This window comes from Pongo pygmaeus, chromosome 21, assembly GCF_028885625.2.
Source record: "Pongo pygmaeus isolate AG05252 chromosome 21, NHGRI_mPonPyg2-v2.0_pri, whole genome shotgun sequence".
NCBI lineage: Eukaryota > Metazoa > Chordata > Mammalia > Primates > Hominidae > Pongo > Pongo pygmaeus.
The window spans coordinates 4,550,749-4,573,488 of record NC_072394.2 but is presented as its reverse complement, the minus strand read 5'-3'; the positions used below and the strand labels follow the sequence as shown (position 1 = coordinate 4,573,488).

Below are 22,740 nucleotides of genomic sequence, written 5' to 3'. Positions count from 1 at the left end.
AACTCAGAGAAACTAAAGCAATAAAGTAACTTAATTTATGTGTAGATAAAAAGTGTCTCGGAGATGGCATTGTTCTGTCAGAGCTGGCAAGTTAAAAAGCAGCCAAATACAAAAAATATGCACAGAAGAAAAAGAAAAACACTCATCCAGGTGTTGGTCTGTGTTTAAAGCACAGAGAGGTGCAGTTTAGTCTTAGGCTTCTTCTGTGCCGTGGTATATTAGTCTGTTCTCACTCTGCTATGAGGACATACCCGAGACTGAGTAATTTATAAAGTAAAGAGGTTTAGTTGACTCACAGTTCAGCATGGCTGGGTAGGCCTCAGGAAACTTACAATCATGACAGAAGGGGAAGCAAACACGCCCTTATTCACATGCCAGCAGCAAGGAGAAGTGCCACACAAAAGGGGGAAAAGCCTGTTATAAAACCATCAGATCCCGTGAGAACTCACTATCATAAGAACAGCATGAGGGTAACGACCCCCATGATTAAATTACCTCCCACCAGGTCCCAGCTCTAACACATGGGAATTACAATTCAGATTACAATTCAAAATGAGATTTTGTGTGGGGACACAGCCAAACTATATCATCTGGCTTCTTCCACTCCCTAACTAGTATTACCAGATCTTTTCTCTCTGTGGGTACCCCTTTCTCTGACTGTTGTCCAGAAGGGATGAATATGGTCCTGTGCTCATTGTTTCAAGAACAATAGATTTGCATCAGACTCATGTGCTTCTGAGAACTGATGTCAAACCACTCTTGTGTTGTAGCTCACAACCTCTTGGCCACATTTTTACAGCAACCAGCTTTGTGATAGTGTCACTGCCAGCACCTTGCATCAGCTGCAGCACTTATCTCTTGCTTCTCTGTTACCGTCTGTTAAGATGCCTTCTGCAAACCACTCAGCCATTCTGAAGCAGGTACAATCTTTGAAGTCCACAGTCGTGAACACCTTCTGGGTCAACATGACCAATGGTAGAAGACAGCCAATGGATCATCCCGTCTCTCATTTGTCTTTCTGGTGGACAATTTTGAAGTGTATTCTGTGTAGTTTCTCAGAGTGTCCCCTGGAGAACTGTGTCTCATTTGCTCACAGCGTTGTTTAGATTAACACATCTTCTTGATTTTACTTTTTCCTGCATGTACACTCTTGTGTCCAACCCAAGTTTCTGGGGAACACTATGCTGTTTGGGTCCACATTTCCCTGTTTCTCCCTTCCTAGTGGCTCCTCACAAAACCCTGGACCAATTGTTCTGACATCAACGTGGTCTCCACCTTGCCTTAAAATGAACAAAGGGGTAAAGGTTTAAAAATGAGAATCTTGCTGCTAACTGCTCTGAAGGTATTAACCATGTGTAAAATTTTGAACAAATGTTTATAACTCTAACTTGTTGAATACTTGTTGACACACTTGTTGAATTTGTTAAATTTTAAAAAACTTACTGATTGGACTTGTTGAATTTTTGAGAACTCTAATTCTTCCTCAAAATTGGTCCTTCATTCATTTCCACTTTTCTTTGGAATGTACAGTATTTACAACCATGGCTGCAGATTTTTTTGGGGGGTGGTTATTGATTCAGAAAAAATGCTTATTAATATGTCATTTGGGCAGGCACTATAAAGAATATAGAGTGACTAAAATTCAGTTGCTAAAATTTAAGGATAATCTAATGATGAAATAGGAAAAGCTTTACAAATAACCAGAGCAAGTGAAATACAGAGTATGATCAGCATAATGAATAAAGTGTTGACATAATACATGATACATGAAGTCCTAATACATAATGTTATGGTGACAAGAGAAGCCCATCTGGTCAGAAGCATAGACTACACACTGTTTTTCAGTTGGCTCATGAAGGATGCTCCTCTTGGGCTGTGCTGAGACTAGCGAAGGCAATTGGCGAGCTTTTTTTTGTCACAATGACAAAAATGTTTGTATTTGGTTGGCTAAGACATTTTGAAGCAACATTTTTCAATTTAATTCTTAAGAACATTTTGATGGCTCTCAACATCTCAAGTTCGAAGGATATTTCAACAAGTTTCAGTGCTATGTCATCAAACAGCATGTTTCTCCTCTCCAAGGTTGAGCTTTTAAGAGTTATGGGGTCTACTTTTCCTGAGGTCATGAAGTCCTAATACATACACTTTTGAAGCATGATGACTCTTCATGCCTCCTGGGTATTTCTGCTTCTTTATGAGAATTTCATTGTTATTCATGTGTAGATGACAGTTTGAGTGACCTAGAAAGAACAAAACATAAAAGTGATGATTACATAATTCATGCCATCCCTAATTAACTATGTTTTATTTTCTAAGATCTGCAGATGTTATATTACTCGTAAAAGTCTGTTCATATATTATTTATGCCACACAAATAAAATGTTTGTTAGCTTGAAACACTTAAGCAAATTCTCTGGGTTTCTTTAAATTAAAAAAGTAGGTATGAGGGTATATTAGCCTTGTGTCTTTTGATTTTCTGTATTCTGAAGGCTTGACATCCAGGGCCTTGCTCCTGCCTCACAGGGTTCACTAATTCCTAGAAATAGTAAGTCAACAACTCTCCTGCTAGCAAACCTTTCAAATGCAAACCAACCAATTCAGAGCCCAACCACTTCCTTATCAGGTTCTCCTCATACACCAGTCTCTCCATCTGCCCAAATCTCCCCAGGTACTAGACAAGGAAGGATAAGCCCTGTGCTCAATACCATCTTTACAAGATAAGCACTTACATATTTCACAATAAGTCGAAGAAAAACTTGGGAAGAACAAATATCAAGCTCTGTACAGCGGTGACCTCAAGGGCAAAGGATTAGAGAACAAATTTTTGAGTTCTCCCTTTCATAGGATTTTTTTTTTTAATGTGAGAATATAGCACGTTTTTATTTTTATATTTTTCACTACTTTCAAATTTTAAAAAATATAAACAGAACTGGTGAAATTAGTTTACTTAAGCACATACTTCATAGCTTTGTAAATATTTTTATAAATCCTCCAGAGTTTCAGTCTCCTTTTTAAAATAAAATGAATACAATTAAAATGAAATTTTCTCCTTGTAATTATGCCTATGAGATTGATAAGAGGCATGAATTTGGTGGGGAGGAGGAGCATGTGTATTATGGTACCAACTTGGGAAGAAGGAAGAACACAGAATTCTACCCTATTTTTTCATTTTAAATTAATGCCATTTGGAAGGGAAGGGGGACAATAACATTGAGGGAAGAGACACCATCCTGTGTTTTCTTTGATTTGAGGGGCATAAATTGTAAGTAAATAAATACTGTCTTAAAAGCTTTTTATGGCACTCTTTTGAAAGACATATTTGAGAGTTCTATATATTGTCTTTCTCCCCTCACCCCCACCTGCCCCTCCAGGGATCTTTGACTTTTAAGGTTTTAGGAAATAAGGCACTGAGAAAAATGAGAAAATAAGAATACTGAGCCAGGATCATGATTCAAATAATTTAGTGAGAGCCTTAAACAAAATTAAGAAGTAACAAAAATGAAGAAAACAGAATGAAAAAACGACCAAACTGGGTTAAATATTTGGATATATTTTTAGTGTTTATTTTCAAGGATTCAAGTGGTATTATCTTTCAGCCCTGCAACTTCCCACTGTGGCTGCATGTGAATGTATGTGGAGATTACATCTGGAACAGGATGAGGCCTGCTATAAATGTGAGGCCTGAACCCTGCCCCTCACCCTCCCCATGGCAGGCACTGATGGACTCACTAATTCCTCCATCATTGAGAAACACAGAGTGGAAGCAGTGAGTTCACTGTGCTATGCATGTGCTTAGAAAATGTCCAGTATTCATTTCCATATTTCTTATGATAGTGAGGCAAATTTTATCTCACTTTCATGAAGTAATAAATTTAAAATGAAATTAAATGAAACAAAATATTCTTATCTGTTGGAGAAGTTATGAGCAAAACCCAAGAGAAACTGCTACACCCTTTCTGGTGTGGGGTCAAGGCAGTGCAGTGAGGAAGAGATGAATGCATAAAGTGTTTTTACTTTTTAAAACACTTGCCTATGCTGTATAAGTGTCTCTAGCATAGTGTCTACTAAATTGACATGCACCTGATAAATGCCTATTGATTGAAAAGATAAATGAACAAATACATGATGCAATTTTGGGGAGGAGGGGATAATTTTGTTAGCCATCCAAGAAGACTGAAAATTCATGTTGAAGTAGGTTACTAAAATATTATTTTAAGTACTATGTACTTGTAGGGAATTCATTATTTCTATTGGTTATCATAAAAAGCTGCATTAGTTATCATGACAGACAAACAGATCAGCATTGCCATGTTACGATTCTTTTTTTTGGCAACATTAAATGCTTCTGTTTCTCTCATTACTTATTGGGAACCCGAATGTGGTCATATATATCCATGTGCTAGATAAAATGATGGGTGACCTGTGGTATTTGAAACTGGCTTCCTTCAACTGTGATCGTGTAGTAGTTAGTACTCTGCATTGTGAAACCGGCGTTCTTCAATCAAACTTAATGGGAAAATCTAATTACCACTCATAATAGAACATTATTCCCTTTACAAAGATATTAACCTTGATGCTTTGATCTAAAAATATTTAAGTATTTAATTTTTAATGCAATTCTCTTAACATTTAAAAATAATCTATAACATGCTAGGTGTTACAGATATCTAAAACAATGAAACATGGCCCTGACCTTGTGAAGCTTGGGGTTTAGTGGGGGAGTCGGGGCTATATATACTATCACAATACAAAATAGTGCTATACTTAGAGGTATGAACAAAACAATATTAACTCACAGAGGTGGTGATGACATAGGAGTTAAGAAAAAATTATTTAGGCAGATAGTGAGGGTATGAGAGTCCTTGGTAAAGTTTTCCTTTTAATGAAAAGCAGCCCCCAAATCATTTTCTTTTCTAACAAAGAGCAGCCTGTAAAATAGAGCTGCAGACATAGACAAGCAAGCTGGAAGCTTGCACAGGTGAATGCCAGCAGTTGTGCCAATAGGAAAAGGCTACCTGGGACTAGGCATGTGCAAATGGCGACTCCATGTTCCCTTCTCTTGCCAGCTACGTGTACAGTAAGGAGCAGACAAGATGGCCCCGGCCAAGTGAAAAACCCATTTGCATAATAAGATTAGGGTGGGGTGGCCAGCCTTCCCTGTGTGCTATATAAACATCACATCTGGTCCAACCAATCTGTGGGCCCTGGTATATCAGACACTGCCTCCTCAAGCCTGCCTATAAAATCTGGTGCAGTATGCCACCGGCTGGTTTTTCCCTTTCGGAAGCCCCTTTCTCACGAGAGAGAGAGCTATTCTTTCTCTTTCTTTTAGCTAGTAAACCTCCACTCCTAAACTCCCTCCTGCTGTGTGTGCATGTCCTTAATCTTCTTGGCGGAGAGAGACAAACCTTGGGTATTTACCCCAGATAATGACACAGCTTCAGTGAGGTCACTAAAAAGGAGAAATTTTAGTTTGAACTTATTTATTTATTTATTTTTAGTTTCAATCTGTTTTGGAGTTCACTGGATAAAAAAGAGAAGAAATGAAGAAGTGAATAAATAAATGTCCTGCCTCTAAGAGACAGCAAGGGCAAAGGCAGAGAGGAATTTAAAAACATGATATCACAGTGCATTCACTGTGCGGTAGCTGGAAATAGAATAAAAATCATGCATTGTTCTTCAATGTCAAATTACTGAAGGCCATATGGTATCTATTTGGCTTGTTTAAATTGCACTTTCAAATACAAGAAACAAAACAAATTGTATTTCAAGTTACTTCCTTCTTTCTTAAGGAGGAACCTACCTACCCTTTCTAATCTCCTTGTCTAGAGGGAACAAACAGGTTTGCATCAGCAGCTATTCTGTTGGTGTAATATGCATGTCCAAAAATAGCACCAAATCAAATAGCTTTAATCCTCAATTTTGTTAAATAGCTGGATATATTGGATATTTTTCCAAAATAAATCTAAGTAAATATTGAAAAATAAATAAATACACCAACATGGTATAATTTAGAACTATGAGTGATAGTCCGCTGGGTAGCCAGGCAGGTGTAGAAACAGATGTTGCCCAGCACAAGGCCTCTGGGTCTGTTTCTTCCAATCTCCACCCATCATCACTCTGACTTGACTCCTTGATCATCAGCCTTTGTGTTCTACTCATGATTGTGCCCTTTGTTCTTTATTTTTATTTATTTATTTATTTATTTATTTATTTTGAAGCGGAGTCTCACTCTGTCACCCAGGCTGGAGTGCAGTGGCACAATCTCTGCTCATGGCAACCTCTGCCTCCTGGATTCAAGCGACTCTCCTGCCTCAGCTTCCCGAGTAGCTGGGACTACAGGCACCCACCACCACACCCGGCTAATTTTTTTTTTGTATTTTTAGTAGAGATGGGGTTTCACCGTGTTAGCCAGGAAGGTCTCGATCTCCTTACCTTGTGATCTGCCCACCTTGGCCTCCCAAAGTGCTGGAATTACAGGCGTGAGCCACTATTCTTTACTTTTTTCCATTCGCCTTACTACAAATAAATATATAATTTCCCAATAAGCCTATATTTTTAAAAAAATCAAATACGGACATACAGACAGTTCAGAAAGGAATGAAACGAAAAAGGAACTTCTCTCCTTCCCCTGAAAGTTTCTTTCCCAAAGAGGTAAGTGGTATCAATTTCTTGTGATTGCTTCTAGGAAGCGAATGTGTAAATATGTGTTACATTCTGTGACTGGGATCAATCCTGGGAATTCTGTTTTTCAATACAATCTTCAATACCAGGAAAAATTTCCAATTTATTTGTAGTGTGCAACATACTTTCTTTGGGTAGTTTTAGGTTCCTCTCTGTTTTTGGTTATTCTTCATTTTCAAATTTTAATATTGTGTTTTCTCCTTTTGGTGACTAGGTTCATTAGCAAGTTACTAATAGTTACTAATCTGCCCTTAGTTGCTTATTTTCAATCTATTTACCCACTTTATGTTTCCTAATTAATTTTGCTTTTATCTTTATTATTTTCTTCCTTTTTTTAGGTTTATTTTGTTATTATTTTCTAACTTTTGGTCTTGAGTAGCTAAATTCTTTTGTTTTTATTCTTTCCTGCTAGTTACATAGATATGCAAGGCTATGTATTTTTCTCTGCTTTTAATTTCTAATATTTATTGTTTTAATTATAATAATTTCTAAATACTTTGCCATTATAATTTTGATTACTTCTTTGATCTTAGACATTTATGAGAAGAGAATTACAAATTTCAGGGTGGTTGTAGTTTTTCTCCCTGACTTTTGTTATTACTTTTTATGTTTTGTATGTGTTTGTGTGTGTGCATCAAGAATGTAGTCTGTACTATTTCCACTTTTTCCCTAATATACAGCCAATTGCTTTATAAATATAAGTGATTAAAGTGAAGTATATTCTATAAGACTATAGAGTTTAATATATTTTTATTACTTTAGCTTCAATTATTTTGTTCAGAATTTCAAATTTTTTCTTATCTGTATCTATTTTTTTCCTAGCATTTCTTGAAATTTACGGTTTTGTCATTGTTTTTGCTATGTTATTTATTGCTATCTTATTATTTAAGTAAATGTGTGTTATAAATGTTTCATCTTTATGTTTTTAAACTCTTTTAGACTCTTCCTTGAATTCAAACTTCTCTGACATTAGTATCATACTTTCAAATCTGTATTAATATTTTCCTGGTCTGGATTTGTTTAAGCTTTGAAAGTTTTTACCCTTTCAGAATTTCTCTATATTATCCTTGTTTTATGGGATATATGTTTGCTACTTTTTTTTTTTTTTTTTTTTTTTTTTTTGGACAGAGTCTCGCTCTGTCGCCCAGGCTGGAGTGCAGTGGCGCGATCTTGGCTCACTGCAAGCTCCGCCTCCCAGATTCACGCCATTCTCCTGCCTCAGCCTCCAGAGCTACTTTTTAATTTAATTTGTGAAAATTTTTTATTCATTTTAATGTATACCTTGACATGTTTGAGAGCAAAGTTATATTTAGACTTAGTTCTGTCATCTTGACATCTTTTCTGCTTTCAATACTATACGTTCAATTGAACTAGCTTTTAAATCTGCAAACTAATATTCATTTTAGTTATTTTTTTTTATTTGGACTCCTGCTTTTGGTACTGGCAGTGCTATTTGAACAAAGTATTTTGCTACTTTATTTTTACTACTTATTACTTATACCTTTTTTCACTATTTACTTTTTACTATGTACAAATTTACTAGTTAGCTAGTCTAAGGTATAGGACAACAAGACAAGAAATTGATTTGCTTACTTAATTCAAACACATTTTATAGGAGTTTCTATAAATGTGCTTAAGCCAATGAATTATCTCATAACTACAAAACCACTGTAAGTTTGATTAAATCTAGCATGAAAATAGCAGTTTCTGTGGGGGAAAAAATTAAAAATTTTTTAGAAAGCACTGAGATATTCTAAAAAACACTGCACCCCCAGCATGAGTTGGCACAACTCAAAAGCAGTAGCTAAGAATGATAAGTAGATATTACTGCTTATAAGCTTATGGGTCAGCTGGATGTTCTTGTGATCTCATCTGGACTCCCGCATGCATATGTTGTTCACTGTGGGTCAGGTACGCAGCTCTGCTAAACTCGGAGGCCTCTCTCCATGTTTGGGAGAGAGGTGGCTGTAGCTGGTCCAGGCTGGCCTCCCCAGGGATGGTTGTGATCTGCTCTTCATGTGCTCCCAACCTCTAGCAATCTTCTGGAACTTGTTCCCAAGATGCTGGCAGGACTCCAACAGAAAGGGAGCAGAAGTGCCAGGTCCCTTGAGACCCAGGCCAATCTCAAGCTGGGTCCCTTGAGACCCAGGCTCAACTCTCTATTGGCCTCGCCAAGTCCAAAGGCCAGTCCGGATTCAAAAGGTGGAGAAACAGATGCCACCATCCTCTGCAGGGAGGAGTTAGTTGTACAGTCACATTGTCAAGACCACAGATGATTGAGGAATTGAAACCCTTTGGCAATGGGCACTTCATATGCTACTACTCGGAATTAGAATCCTTTTGTCTTCACGCTACCCTCTCCCCGACTCACACAGCCCAGGCCTTCTCAGGGCCTGGAGCATTTTTCATTAACAGGAAGACTATTTCATGACGGAAAAAAGATGGAATGAAGTCTGCTGTGTGGCAATTCATTTGGGGGCTCTTATTAATGTGTTGTTCTGTGACCTATGTGAATATGTTCACTTTGAAGTTTCAAGATGATCTCCACCCTAGGATAACTGAAAATGTTTACATACCAATTTATGAACTTTGCAAAAAACTATACTTTTCAAACTAAAGACAAAATTGTTGGAGAAAATTTATATTTATTCACATTTGTATTTTATATTAGTGCTTATAAAACACTAATACATTTAAGAAAGATGGATTTTGTATATAGCTGCTCATTGATTTTATTATAGTCATGTCCATTTTCAGGGATGGTATTTCTCACTGAATGATTAATTTATATCTCTGAGATCTGTGATATATAAACACAGTTCCATGATTCCACAGCAGTTATGTTTGTATTATTTTTCTTGATCATACTATAAGTACTCTCCAATTAAATGAATCTAGCTGTAAGGAATATAACACCTAGAAATAAAAAGTCTTTCCAAATACATTGCCTAAATTTGGCAGGCTTACTTCAGAAACATAGTCTTGTTTTTTTTTCATTTTTGTTGTTGTTGTTTTGAGACAGAGTCTCCCTCTGTCACCCAGGCTGGAGCGCAATGGTATGATCTCAGCTCACTGCAATCACCACCTCCTGGGTTCAAGTGATTTTCCTGCCTCAGCCTCCCGAGTAGCTGGGACTACAGGCACGTGCCACCACACCCAGCTAATTTTTGTATTTTTAGTAGAGACGGAATTTCATCATGTGGGCCAGGGTGGTCTTGAACTCCTGACCTCAAATGATTTACCCGCCTCGGCCTCCCAAAGTGCTGGGATTACAGGCATGAGCCATTGCACCCAGCCTAAATCTTGTTTTAAAATAAATCTGTGATTGGATCTTTTGAACTTGTCAAAACTACCAATGACATGAAATCATGGGGTTTCACAGAGATGTTATTAAATAAAATTGCTAAAGATTAAAATTCAAGATGAAAAATAAATCCAGGATATATGTCTCAATCATTTATTTCTTTTCTTTTCAGCAAACCATTCACACATAAAATGAAATGGAGAATTTTAGCAATCCTAAGTATTTTAACAGGGCTACTTGATTGAATTTTAGTAAGTCTTGAGATATTTATTGAGATAATTATCATGTATAATAAAAATTAGGAAAAAATTACTTGATTCAATGAGATATTTCTTTTGTGGTCAATATCTATTAGATGGTAGTATGCAATGGAAATTTTGAAACAATTATTGTGTCCCGAGTGATTCATTAAATGATTAGCTAATTGATCATATTTATTATAATCTATTTCAGTCAATGGTTTCTAAGGACAAGAATTAATATAGGAATGCCATTAGCCATTTATAAATGAAAATTTTTGCTTTATTCTTAATGACAACAGACTACTAGATAAAGACAAAGTAAATTAAGTAAACAGTAGAAAAAAACTAGAATCTATAGGGACTGTAGTTTAGACAAATTACAGTTATGTAATTTCAAAACTGCATAACAATGTTTTAGTCAACAACCACATATATGACGGTGGTCCCATAAGATCAAAATGAAGCTTAAAAATTCCTATTGTCTAGCGAAATCATAACCATCACAACATCACAGCACAATGCATTACTTACGTTGTTTGTGGTGATGCTGGTGTAAACAAAGCTACTGTGCTGTCGGTCATATGAAAGCATAGCACATACAATTGTGTGCAGTACATAATAATGTATAATAATAATAAATATGTTACTGATTTATGTATTTACTATACTAGAGTTTTTATTGTTACTTTAGGGTATGCTCCTTCTACGTATTAAACAAAAAGTCAATTGTAAAACATCTTCAGGCAAGTCCTTCAGGAAGTATCCAGAAGCAGGCATAGTTACCATAGAAAATGACAGCTCCATACGTGTTATTGCCCCTGAATATCTTCCAGTGTGCAGGCGGGAAACAGTGATATTGATGATCCTGATCCTTTGTAGGCCTAGGCAAATGTATTGTTTATGTCTTAGTTTTCAACAACATAAAAATGAAAATAGATATAATTTTTTTCAAAAAATATGGATATAAAGGAAATATTTTTGTAGAGTTGTATGCTGTTTGTATTTTAAGCAAAGTATTATTTTTAAAGAGTTGAAAAGTTTTAAAAATTAAAAATGTTTAAGTTATAGTAAGCTAAGGCTATTAATGAAGAAAGAAAATTATCTTACATAAATTTAGTGTAGCCTAAGTGTACAGTGTGTATAAAGTCTACAGTGTACAGTAATGTTCCAGGCCTTCACATTCACTCACTACTCCACATAAATTTAGTGTAGCCTAAGTGTACAGTGTGTATAAAGTCTACAGTGTACAGTCATGTTCCAGGCCTTCACATTCACTCACTACTCCCTCACTGACTCAGCCAGAGCAACTTCCAGTCCTGCAAGCTGCATTCATGGCAAGTGCTCTTTACTGGCATACCATTTCTTATCTTTTATATCATATTTTTGCTGTAACTTTTCTAAGTTTATTTATGTTTAGATACCTCTGTGTTACAATTGCCTGCGGTGTTGAGTATAGTAACATGCTGTATCGATTTACAGCCCAAGAGCGATAGACTATACCATATAGCCTAGGCGTGTAGTAGGCTATACTATCTAGGTTTGTGTAGTACACTCTACGATGTTTGCACACAATGATAAAATCGCTAAACAATACATTTCTCTGAATGTATCCCCCTTTTTAAGTGATATGTGACTTTGGTTGTATAAATAAGGATATCTATTTTATAATTAATATTTTGAATTGTGTTTTCTGATAGTATCTCATGTAATCAACACAGCAACCCATTAGTCAGTTCAGGCAAGTTTTACTAAGTAACTATATAGACTTGTGAGTTTACATGACTTAACCTCAGTTCAGAACCAGTCTGTGGTGGACTCATTTTACTTGCGCCAAAGCCCCTGTTCTCTCTACCAAGACAGTACTACATTTGGCCTCATCTGTGTGCACTTCTGGGAGAGCTTAGCCATTGTCAGGAATGATGGAGGCAGAGAAAGAAACTCAAAGAACATATCATGGAACAATTTCCAGCCTTGAAAAATGGCCATAGAAAGAACTCAGTTTTCAAACAATTCTTTCCAGTAAATGGACCTGATCTTTGTTCAATGGAAGTCATAAAAATAAAACTCGACAATTTAAGAACATGGACTTCAAATCTGATATCAAACTTCACCCAGGCAATGTTAGGCCCTCATTTTATTTTACATAAAATAAAAACTATTTAATAATATTAGTAATGTTACTGATTATGAAAAATGTTATTCTGTTACATTTTATGGGTATATTATATTATTGTTCAGCAAATATGTATTTACCACACCCCTCCATGACTTCTATAGACAGCATGCACTTCTTTGCCCCACTGATGTTGGGCCCGGTCATGTGACTTTCTTTGGCCCACGGAACATAACCCAAAGTGACAATGTGCCAACTCCAAGCCTACACTGTAAAAGTCAACATGTTTCCCTATGTCCTTCTTGTGCTCCAGCCATCCATCACAAAGAGAAGATCATGCCTCACATAGCTGCCAGTTCAAGAAGGAAGAGGGACCTGTGGACGAGGCATTGGGCCAAACCTGCAGCTTGGAGCCCAGACTAGCCACATTTAGTTTAGGTCAGCTGGATCTCAGCAATGCACAGTGAAATCATTGGTAATAAGGCTGGAAAGATAGTGTCTAGAAAACTAAGAATACCAGATTAAGTTATTCACAATTACTCTATTTTAGGTGAGTGAGAGTTATTACAAGTCTTTGAGCATAAATTTTGCCAAGATTATTCTGGCAACAATGTGTAGGGCATAGGGCCAAGACTTTAAATGGAGTTTACTTCTATAGCTCCCAGAGAAGAAATAAACCATACCTTTAGTTTGATGCTAGGACTTTGAGCATGCATGAGGCAATATGAAGAATAAATGGGCTTTGGGAAGAACTCATGCTTGGAAATTTACAGCATGATGGCTTAATACCCAACAGAAATAATGAACCTGAATCTCTGAGAATATGTTTGTCACCTAGTTCAGGAGTCTCCCATAAGAACAATCACATAGTAAATATTCTGCAATTGTTTTCTGTTGTCTTTACTTTGGTATCTCTTGATAAGTACCTTCAGGTTAGGCTTTCAGGTCATTGTTGTGTTTTTATATTTGAATGATCTTCATAAGAATTAACTGCCATTAAGCATCAAATGAATTGTTGACTCACCTTGTTCAAAACTGAAAGCAAATCTGATAAATGTGCTACTGAATTGTTATGGATTGTTTTTAATTTATCTAAGAACATACTGTACTTATTTGTAGGATTTCATGGTGTGGCTTACTAATATTGAATTCTTCATTATGAAAAGCTAGCCAATCAATGTAAATATACTATAGCTTGAGTGTGTCTCTCAAGATTCATGTGTTGGAAACTTAATCCCCCATGGCAACAGTGTTTGGAGGTGGGGCCTAACAAGAGGTGATTTGGTCATGAGGGCTCTGCTGCTATAAATGGATTAATGTCATTATTGTGGGAGTAAATTAGTATAAAAGCAAGTTTGGCCACATCTCTCTCTTGCTTTCATGCTCTTTTGCCCTTCTACCTTCTGCCAAGGAATGATGTAGCATGAAGGCCTTCACAAGATGCTAGCACCATGCTCTTGGACTTCTCAGCCTCCAGAACCATGAGCAAAATAAACAATTTTTTATAAGCCACTCAGTCTCAAGTATTCTGTCATAACAACACAAAACAAACTAAAATAAGATACTTCATGGTCATCAGTGCCAAGAACAAACCAAATGATCAGACTAATATAATTCAATGATTGAGAACCTAAGGCAGTAGTTTTCAATTCTAGCCACACATTACAATCACTTGGTGATGTTTTTAAAATCTCCATGTCAGGGCTTTACCCTAGAACCAAAAAACTATTATTTTTAAATAGCTTGCTGGGTGATTTTATTATGCAGCCATGGTTGAGATTGGGCATATGTGTTCTATCAAGTTTTTAAAAGCCAAATAATCTGGATAGTTTACCTATACGAAATATCCCCTGTGAAGACCATCATTCCCCATAGCCTAGTTTTTATAATCAGGCAAAAAAATAAATTGTATACATATAATTCTATATATAATTCAATTACATAATTGAATTATACCTATATAGATAGATATGTTATATCTGTATATAGATATAATTATATTGTCTATATTATCTATAATTGTATTATCCATATAATTATATTATAGTTAATATAATTATCTATATACACAGATATAACAGATATCTATCTATATAGGTAGATATATTTATATCTACATATATATAATACATATATAATGAGACTAACCCAACACAAAAAATGGAACAAATGTGGGGAGGTGGACAAAACCACAATTATTGGGTGGAAATTGTGCTTTGAGTGCTTCAAGGTAACTGGTTTTCAAAAAGAGTAATTTTTTTTTAAGAAAAATAATTTTATAGATGTCAACACAGCTGGCTGGATTATTGGGATTTTTGAACGATCCTCTTTAAAGTCAATTTGGAGACCTGTCCTGTACATAACAGCACTGTAGCAATAAATGTGACATTTTATAATGATAAAAAAAATGCCAGGGCCAGGTTCAGTGGCTCACGCCTGTAATCCCAGCCCTTTGGGAGGCTGAGGCGGGCAGATCACTTGAGTTCAGGAGTTCAAGTTTAGCTTGGGCAACACGGTGAAACCTTGTCTCTACAAAAGAGAAAAATACAAAAATTAGCAGGCCATGGTGGTGCACACCTGTAATGCCATCTACTTGTGGGGCTGAGGCAGGAAGATAGCTTGAACCTGGGAGGGAGAGACTGTAGTGAGCCGAGATCACACCATTGCACTCAAGGCTGGGTAACAATGTGAGACCCTGTCTCAAAATAATAATAATAATAATAATAATAATAATAATAATAAAAGCCAGAATATAATTGATCTACTTTTTTTTTTTACTTTTTTTATTGTGTTCAAATATACAAAATGTAAAATTTACTGTCTTAGCCATTTTTCAAGTGTACGATTCAGGGGCATTAAGTACATTCACATTGTTGTGTAACCATCACCACTGTCGATCCACAGAACTCTTTCTCTTCGGACAAAACTGAAATCCTGTACCCATCAAACAACCATGCCCCACTTCCCCCCTCCCCAGTCTCTAGCAACTACTATTCTACTTTCTGTCTCTATGAATTTGACAACTCTGTGTACCTCACGTAAGTGAAATTATATGGAAGTATTTGTCTTTTTGTGACTGGCTTACTTTATGTAACATAAAGTCTTCAGCCGGGTGCAGTGGCTCACACCGGTAATCCCAGCACTTTGAGAGTCCGAGGCGGGCAGATCATGAGGTCAGGAGATCAAGACCATCCTGGCTAACATGGTGAAACCCCATCCCCATCTCTACTAAAAATACAAAAAAAAAAAAAAAAAGTTAGCTGGGTGTGGTGGTGCACACCTATAGTCCCAGCTACTCAGGAGGCTGAGGAAGGAGAATTACTTGAAACTGGGAGGCCAAGGGTTGCAATGAGCCGAGATCGCACCACTGCACTCAAGCCTGGGTGACAGAGCAAGACGCCGTCTCAATTAAAAAAAAAAAAAAAGTCTTCAAGATTTATTCATGTTGCAGCATGTGTAAGAATTTCCTTCTTTAAGGCTGAATAATATTTCATTGAATGAATACACTATATTTTGTTTATACATTCGTTCCTCAATGGACACTTTAATTTCTTCTGCCTTTTGGCTATTGTGAGTAATGTTGCTATCAACTTTGGTGTACAATATGTATTTGAGACTCTGCTTTCAATTCTTTTTGGTATATATCCAGAAGTGGAACTGCTGAATCACATACTCTACTTTTTAATTTTTGTAGAACCGCCATGTTCTTTTCCATAGTGGCTGCGCCATTTTATGTATGCAAGAGTTCCAATTTCTCCCATTCTCAAGAAAACTTATTTTCTGCTGCTCTTTAAAAATATAACCACTCTAATGGGTATGAGGTAATATCTCATTGTGGCTTTTATTGAGCATCTTTTCATGTTATATTGTCCATTTGTATATCTTCTTTGAAGACATATCTATTGAAATCCTTTGAACATTTTTTAATCAGGTTTTTTATTTTTGTTGTTGTTGAGTTGTAGGAGTTCTTTATATATTTTGGATATTAACTCCTTGTTCGATATATGATTTGCAAATCTTTTCTCCTATAATGTGGGTTGCCTTTTCACTCTGTTACTTGTGTCCTTTGATAAAAAGAAGTTTTTAATTTTGAAAAAAATTCTTTTTTCCCCTGTGTTTTTGGTGTCATACTCAAGAAACTAGGGAGAAATAGTTCATTTACTTTTAGCAAATTCTGTCTTATAAGTCAAATAAGATGATTTACAATGCAAAACAATTAGATTGCCTGGCTTGATTTTCTCATTCAAAACACAGAATATTAAAAATGAAGAAAATTAAAGCTGGCAAACTCTGGGACTTTATTGAAACTTTAACTTTTGAAAAAGCATTACATTTTGTTTGTTTAGTTAATTACTTTGCCTGAGATTTCTAATTCATGTTTGGTTCATGGATGCTTTCAAACGCAAATAAAATGAGAACTCTTTTGAAGTCTACATCTATGTGTTATGTGTCTTTGTTTTGCCAAACCACCTGGTAGAGTTAATGGCAAAGAGTAGCTACTCAATATACCCTTAAAATCATATTAACCCAGATGGGACTATTTGATAGTATTTACACCATATATTCATTTTATAGTTGAACAAATTGATATCTTGGGAGGCAAAATAATCTAAGTGATTAATACTGAGTACAAAACAGATACCTTGCTTGTACATAGAACAAAAATGCTTGGGTTTAGACGTTTAGATAGCCTGTCTGAACTAACAGGACAATGGATACCTGTAGGATGCAGGTATACATATCACGTTGTACTTTAATTGTGAGCAGGTAGTGCAAGAGGGACATGAAGATAAATGTCGGATCCCCAAGAAAATTTATTCTGAGAGTTTACCCTTAGTCCTATAAGTGCTCCTGAAAACTCTCACCTTTTCCCTTGGGGGTTCCCACAACTCATGCATCTCCCAGGTATTAGCAAAGTATAGTGACAGATGATGAGAAACTATGTGTGTAAATTGCCATCTTGGCTGACCAGGCATCTTACTTCTTTTTTTTCCCCCCGAGACGGAGTCTTGCTCTGTTGCCCAGGCTGGAGTGAGTGCAGTGGCGCAATCTTGGTTCACTGCAACTTCTTCTCAGGTTCAAGCAATTTTCCTGCCTCAGCCTCCCGAGTAGCTGGGATTACAGGTGCACACCACCATGCCCAGCTAATTTTTGTATTTTTAGTAGAGACAGGGTTTCACCATGTTGACAAGGATGGTCTCGAATTCCTGACCTCTTGATCTGCCCACCTCAGCCTCCCAAAGTGCTGGGATTATAGGCACGAGCCACCTTGCCTGGCCGGCCTCTCACTTTTAAACTCATTTTGTTTTATAATATTTACAGTAGTTTAGGCCTTAGGGGGCCTTACAAGGCATTAGTTTTGCATGTCCTTCTTTTCAGATGGAGAAAAAGAGGCCAAAGGAGGCAGTGACTTGATACAAATAAACGGCTAGTAAGTGGTGTGGTCCAGATCCTAAAGGGACTCCCAGATCCAAACACTTTTACTGTTATCCTTCTGTATTCATGGGAGATTGGCTCCAGGATCCCCAGTGGTGCCAAAATCTAAGGATACTTTAGTTCTTTATGTAAAATGGCATAGTATTTGCATTTAATCTATGCACATCCTCCTGTATACTTTCAGTAATCTCCTCCTGTATACTTTAAGCTAATTCAGTGTAAATGCTATGTAAGTAGTTGTTATACTATATTTTTAAAATTTGTATTATTTTTTGTATTGTTCTTTTTAAATTTTTTTGAATATTTTTTCATACATGGTTGGTTGAATTAATGAATGTGGAACCCATAGATAGAGAGAGCCAACTGTATATTGTTAGAAATGTCACCAGAGGCAGAAACAAAAAAGGGACTATAGATATGCATTCCAGGAACTGACTGTCTCTTTGTCTTCTAGAAGCTTGCTCACCCTCAGCCTTCCACAAAGCCAGAAAGTCTTTGGCTTCTTTTTTTTTTTTATGCTTTAAATTTTAGGGTACATGTGCACAACGTGCAGGTTTGTTATATATGTATACATGTGCCATGTTGGTGTGCTGCACCCATTAGTTATATCTCCTAATGCTATCCCTCCCCCCTTTCCCCACCCCACAACAGGCCCCGGTGTGTGATGTTCCCCTTCCTGTGTCCATGTGTTCTCATTGTTCAATTCCCACCTACGAGTGAGAACATGCGGTGTTTGGTTTTCTGTCCTTGAGATAGTTTGCTGAGAATGATGGTTTCCAGCTTCAACCATGTCCCTACAAAGGACACGAACTCATCATTTTCTATGGCTGCATAGTATTCCATGGTGTATATGTGCCACAGTCAGAAAATCTTTGGCTTCTAACACTCTGACTCCCCCAAACCTACTAATAAAGCTATGAGGAACCTGAACATGGAGTCTTCCTTACTGCAACCCCAGGGCCCCTTTAGCTGAACCCACCAGAAATGTGATGGCTGGACTCTTTCCCAATTTTCTCCACTCTCAGCTACCTTTGATGAAAGGGGCTTCATTCTGTAAAGATTAGCATAGCTTGCTACTGGAAGTATTCCTGTTGCTGTATTCACAAAAAATTGTATTGGCAAGATTGACAATTTTCTAAAATGCTCAAATTTATCTGACCTTACAAATAACATCCACTGGAAAATTATCAGACATCTGTGAGAGTCATTTTGGGCTGAATTAAATTTTTGATGTGCTGTGAAATTGGGTTAGTGCATTAGAATTACATTTTAATCGTTATGAATGCAGTCATAAAATGTTGTTCTTCCATGCAAATTGGCAACACTCCCAGACTTGAGGAAGCTTTGAAGAAATGAATTTCAAAATTCCTGATTAACAAATACGTACAAGAAGTCAGAAAGGACAAATCAAGAATTTTCTAATAATGTACATAATAAATTCTAGATTTATCTTACTATTATGATCTTAAATGGGTTATTTGCACTGAAAAAGTCAACATTATTCAATGCTTTGAGTAGAAGGCAGGAAATTTATAAAAGGAGAAGCTGATCTTTCTTCTTAGAGTTTGTGGTTCCAGTGAAGTCATTGTACTTAGTCAACTGTTTTCTGGATTGCTTAACAGAGTAAAAATAGGACAATGTGGAGACTCAGATTTCCACTGTATGTTATAAAGAACTTCTTAACAACACACTGCCTTGTTAGGGAAAAAATTCCATCTCATGCAGTATGGCTAAGCAGAAGTTGAACAACTATCTTTCAAGGATATTATAGAAGAGGGGTTTCCAATCTTTCAGCTTCCCTGGCCACATTGGAAAAATAAGAATTGTCTCAGGCCACACATAAAATACATTAACACTAACGCTAGCACATAAAATACACTAACACTAATGCTAGCTGATGAGCAAGAACTGCAAAAAAAAATTCGTAATGTTTTAAGAAAGTTTATGAATTTATGTTGGACCACATTCAAAGTCATCTTGGGCTGCAGGCAGCCCACAGACCGTGGGTTGGACAAGCGTCTTACAGAAAATATTGGATGAGAAGTGTACTAAATGACTCCCAAGACCCTTCTGAATTTTAAGAGTGGGCTGGCGTAGTCTAAAAAATAGAGCCAAAAGGTACCTGGGTTCCCTGGTTGAATCACTGATAAGTAATAAGTCTTAGAAATGAATTTTCACCTAACTGAATTTATAAGTTAGCAGTACTAAACTTACCTTTCTGGAACCCAAATAGAAGCTAAGGGAAAGACAGCTTTGGATGCAAAAGTAACTCAAGTGGAGCTGGAGGAACCTGGCAGGTTACACAAACTTAAATGCCTTGCAGGGCCAGCAGGTCCTCCGAAGCCAGGTATACGACAGGAGTGTAGTGGAATTTGAGGGTCAGCTTCAGAAGATGTTCAAACGTGAAGCATTTTTGATTTCCTTTCTTATCAAATCATTGCCATCAACCCTAATCCTTTACATTGGGAACACATAGGAGATACGCAAGAGAACTCTGGGGCAAATGGCCAAGACCACACAAGAAATCTTTGCTGGGGTCCAACCAAGGCCCATCCGCAGTGAATATTAGCACAGTAGAGTGTAGAATTTACTTCAGTATCTAAAAGCTTATACAAGGCAAAAGTGAATATTCGCCTTGGTATGCTTCAATTTCATCACATCCTACATTCACATTGTTTCTCTTTTCCACCCTCCTCTTCCTTACCCCTGCCCCTTAGTTCTTCTCCGGGATACCTGACTTCACCAGTGCCTCACATGCAGGACCTATGCTTCTGCCTCCTCTGAATCAAAATTTACCTAAGTTATTCCTCATCCCTCTAGACCCTCTACATATGTTGTGGAGTGAATTAACGGCAAGATTTAAAGACAAACAGAAACATACTCTGGGTGCCTCTTTCATGATATTTGCATGGTAGTCAAGTTTTCTTAGAACTGAAAAACCATTTCATTAAATACTGCTTCCATATTTGTAAATTCCATGCAGGTAACCAGCAATTAAGGGCAATTTTTTTTCTTTTTCTTTTTTTTGCAGGGGATGGAGTCTCACTCTGTCGCCCAGGCTGGAGTGCAGTGGCACGATCTCGGCTTACTACAAACTCTGCCTCCTGGGTTCACACCATTCTCCTGCCTTAGCCTCCAGAGTAGCTGGGACTACAGGCGCCCACCACCACACCTGGCTAATTTTTTGTATTTTTGGTAGAGACGGGGTTTCACCGTGTTAGCCAGGATGGTCTCGATCTCCTGACCTCATGATCCACCCACCTCAGCCTCCCAAAGTGCTGGGATTACAGGCGTGAGCCACCGCACCTGGCCAGGGCAATTGTTTATAAGGTATTCTTCGGTTGTGCATCCCCCCATCCCACCAGGTAGGTCAGCCCCTCTACGTCTGTGCATAAACCTGGAAACGATGCAATGGAGATGATTTTAAAATCCCTTACTACAATCTGTACTCATTTGACAACATTTAACCAGTTTCTTCTCTGGAGGAGCTATTGTACTCTTCAACAAGCAGCATGACTGATCTATGGATAACATTACTATACTAAAGCAATTTACTTTTTCTCTAAAAGTTTATGCATTTATGGCCTCTGAGGCTAAGCCTATTATTTTTCCTTTATTGAGTATGATTTTGCTACATTTTGCAAGGAATTCATTTAAGTGTTGTCTGACATTTAGGTTGAAATGATTTTTCAGTTTGTTTGGAAGAAATACTTTTAAAAAGTTAAGAAGTCAGAAGTCTACAAGGCAATGGAGATGAAATATGAAAACAAGGACTTGGTTTTAAGAAGTTGTAATCACAACTGCTAAAATTAAATTAACTTACCAGAACCTTCTGAAAAAAACATATATGCAAATACCATAAAATATATGGATTTATACCACAAAAACCAAACACAGGAACCTATGGTAGCCATTTTTTCTGTCAAAAACCAAGGCAAAACTGATTTGCTTCCACTGAACCAAAGCTGTGAAATAGAATAGGGATGATCAAAGCATCCATTTTCTCAAGGTTTCTCTCCTACCAAACCTTTTAACCAAACTGCTAGAGAAGATTAAAACCGAAGTTTCATCCTCTTTTGCCCTTTGTCTAATCGGTACTTGAGAGAGAAAATAACATAGGTAGGATTCCTTGGTTTGCTGGGTAATTGAGACTCAGCTAAAAACAAAAACTTTTGTAGTATTTATAGAGGATGACAACTCCAATTTTGAAAACTAGAAGGCAGTGATTAAAATAATTTGTTTTTCTCCTCTCATCTCAAGAATGCATTTTACTTGTATTAAGGAGGAAAATGAAGGTCAATGTCCAATATGCTCACCTTAAAAAGTACCTCTCAGTCAGGTGGGTGCAGCGCTCTGGGAAGTCTTCACATGCCTCCTCCACCTCAGAGAGCTCCTCGCTCTTTAGAAGAGGGGACCACTCTCCTTGGGCAGGAAAGACCCTTCTCCTACAGATGGAAAATGGACAGGAAACAGCTTGGAGCTGACTTTCTCTGCACCACCTGCCAAAGGCTCCTCAGTAGCATTGCTAGAATCCAGCACCCAGATTCGACGCTTGTTGAAGCCAAAGTTTTTTTCCATCTCCCCTTTGAAAATATAGAAAATGACCGAGATGAAAATACCAGTGGCAGCCATTAAATAAAAGATAACAAAAATGGTCGAAGCAAGCATGAGATCCACAATGAAAATAATCAGTTTTGTCAACATGTTTGCATTTCTTCTCGTTCACAGAATGTATTTCAAAAGTCCCAAAGGCACCTACCACGTGATTATGTTTTTGTAAAATGTGGGCAGGAATAAGGACATTTCTAGACATGTTAAAGAGTGTTGTAATTCTTCCAAGTATCTACCAGGAAGGCTGGTTTAATGAAAGTTTTGATTTCCCAACTGGTACAAAACAGTGGCTAAAGGTAAAGTGTGGAATATTGCTTCACTGTGGGGACTCTAATGGGGAGAAGTCCAAG

The 22,740-nt window shown here is 37.1% G+C and overlaps 1 long non-coding RNA gene across 1 annotated transcript; it reads right to left on the bottom strand.

Annotated features, from left to right (window-relative positions):
• Positions 1-1,643: 1,643 nt before the first annotated feature.
• On the bottom strand, positions 1,644-22,490 carry LOC129021310 (uncharacterized). Its single transcript, XR_008496025.1, has 2 exons — positions 22,096-22,490; positions 1,644-2,240 (listed from the first exon to the last, which is right to left on the bottom strand). It is a non-coding gene; the product is annotated as an uncharacterized LOC129021310 (long non-coding RNA).
• Positions 22,491-22,740: the final 250 nt, after the last annotated feature.